Raw genomic sequence first — 2,500 nt, 5'->3', positions numbered from 1 at the left:
TTATATGGAGTTCTTTGAGTCTAGATTACTCCCCAATGTAGTGGACTGTATTCCTCCTTGGTATAGATATGTAGATGATGTTCTTTGTCTTTGGCCTAAAAACAGTGACCCTTTGGAATTTTTAGACAAGCTTAATAATATTGTCCTTAGTATCACATTCAAAATTGAAAGAGAAATAAGTGAATCCCTTCCATTTCTTGATATGCTTATCATGAGAAATGGCCAAAACTATAAATTTAAGGTATATAGAAAGCCCACACAGGTAGACAGTTTCATTCACTTTTTATCCAATCACCTTGAGTCTACCAAAATGTCAGTTTTTTCTGCTATGTTCCTACGATGTCTGCGTATTTGTGACTCTGAATTTATTGACGACGAACTTAAACACATTCGTTCTATTGCACAGAAACTTGGGTACCCTTCTGTGTTTGTTGATCGTTGCTTTAAAAGGGCTAAAAAATCCTTTCATTCCTCTGTAACCAGACAAGTTCCTACACTTAAGAATATTTTGACTCTGCCCTATCGTGATGAATTTGTCCCTTTAGTTCGGTCCCTCAAGCTTCTAAATATTAATGTTGTTTTTAAGTATGACTCAACCATTACCAATATGTTAATAAGGAATAGCCCAAGTTTGAATGTAAATGGAAGTGTTTATTGTATTCCATGTAGCCAATGTAATTGTAATGATGTAGGTCAGACAGGAAAAACACTGCAGCTCAGAATCAAACAACATAAGTATAATATCAGAACTGCATCTGAAAGCAGTGCCTTGTTCGTTCATGTTAGGAATAATAATCACCCCATTGCTTGGGAAAAAAGCTTAGAAGTATTCAAATCATCTTGTGTCACAGAAAGACTTCTGGTTGAAGCTAGTTTGATTAAGGAATTAAAATCAATAAACCTTAGTGATGGTCAGTTCAAAACTGATAATATGTTACATAAATTTATTTGTCAGTGGCTCAAGGTTAAAACTGCTTTGAAAACCTTTGATCTTGATGTATGACAGTTATTTTGTGGGTCCCTTTTTTCTGACCTGACCTGTCTAGTCACGTCACCACCCTTCTCTTAAGCTCCTCTACGGTTGTGTTGGTGTGGGGATTAGTGGATGTCATCATTATGACCTGACCTCATGTTTTTAGGTCACCCTGTATATTTAAGCCTCTCTCTGTCCATGTAATCTAGTTGCCTCTGAAGATGTCTTGAATAAAGACGAAAGCTAAGGTACTCCGTTGTTTCCATTTTCCCGTGTGATTTTATCAAGATTTATCTTATCCACGTTTTCATTGTGGATTTACATGAAATATATATATATATATATATATATACTTATATATTTATATATTTATATATTTATATTTATATATATATATATATATATATATATATATATATATATATATATATATATATATATATATATATATATATATATATATATATATATATATATATGAAGTTGAGTTAATAATAATGACTCTGATATTATAGCCATTAGGTCCTGAATAATAAGAGGTGTCTAAGTGAACAAATGTATGATGTCTTCAATTACCAGCGTAGTGTGGGGTAACAGTGGGGGTAGAAGCGAAGGGTAGGAGTGAAGGGTGGGAGTAAGGCGTGGGAGTAAGGGGAGTATGTGGGAGTATATGGGAGTATAAGGGAGCAAGGGTGGGAGTAAGGGTGGGAGTAAGGGTGGGAGTAAGGGGTGGGAGTAAGGGGTGGAGTAAGGGTGGGATTAAGGCAGGAGTAAGGGTGGGGAGTAAGGGGTAGGGAGTAAGGGTGGGAGTATGGGTGGGGAGTATGGGTGGGAGTATGGGTGGAGCAAGGGTATAAGGGTGGGAGGAAGGGTGGAGCAAGGTGGGAGTATGGGTGGAGAAGGGTGAGTAAGGGGTGGGAGTAAGGCGTGGAAGTAAGGGTGGGATTAAGGGGTGGGATTAAGGGGTCGGAGTAAGGGGTAGGAGTAAGGGGTGGGAGTAAGGGGTGGCAGTAAGGGGTGGCAGTAAGGGGTAGGAGTAAGGGTTGGGAGCAAGGGGTACGAGTAAGAGGGTGGAAGCAAGGGGTGGAAGCAAGGGGTGGGAGTAAGGGGTATGAGTAAGTGGTAGGAGTAAGTGGTAGGAGTAAGGGGTAGAAGTAAGGGGTAGAAGTAAGGGGTGGGAGCAAGGGGTGGGAATAAGGGGTGGGAGTAAGGGGTAGGAGTGATGAGTAAGAATGTGGGACAAGAGGGAGGGGTAGCAGTGGGGGAAGGGTTAGGTTACTTCAACATCTGTATCCTGCTGGTGATGTTCTCTCTTTAAACAATTTATAAAATGAATAAATAAATGGTCAGGTGTAAAAGGTAAGAGTATTTAACAGAGTAATACTGAGGTAATACAAGAAAGAACTAAAAACTGTCCACTGTGTGTATCAACATTTTATAAAAGTATTTGTGAAGCTGTAAAATACTTAGATATAAACTTTTAATTCAACTCTGTAAAAAAAATAATTGCAATAATGAATCTAAACA

This window comes from Homarus americanus, unplaced genomic scaffold, assembly GCF_018991925.1.
Source record: "Homarus americanus isolate GMGI-L3 unplaced genomic scaffold, GMGI_Hamer_2.0 scaffold17757, whole genome shotgun sequence".
Classification (NCBI taxonomy): Eukaryota; Metazoa; Arthropoda; class Malacostraca; order Decapoda; family Nephropidae; genus Homarus; species Homarus americanus.
This window is presented reverse-complemented; position numbering follows the sequence as displayed.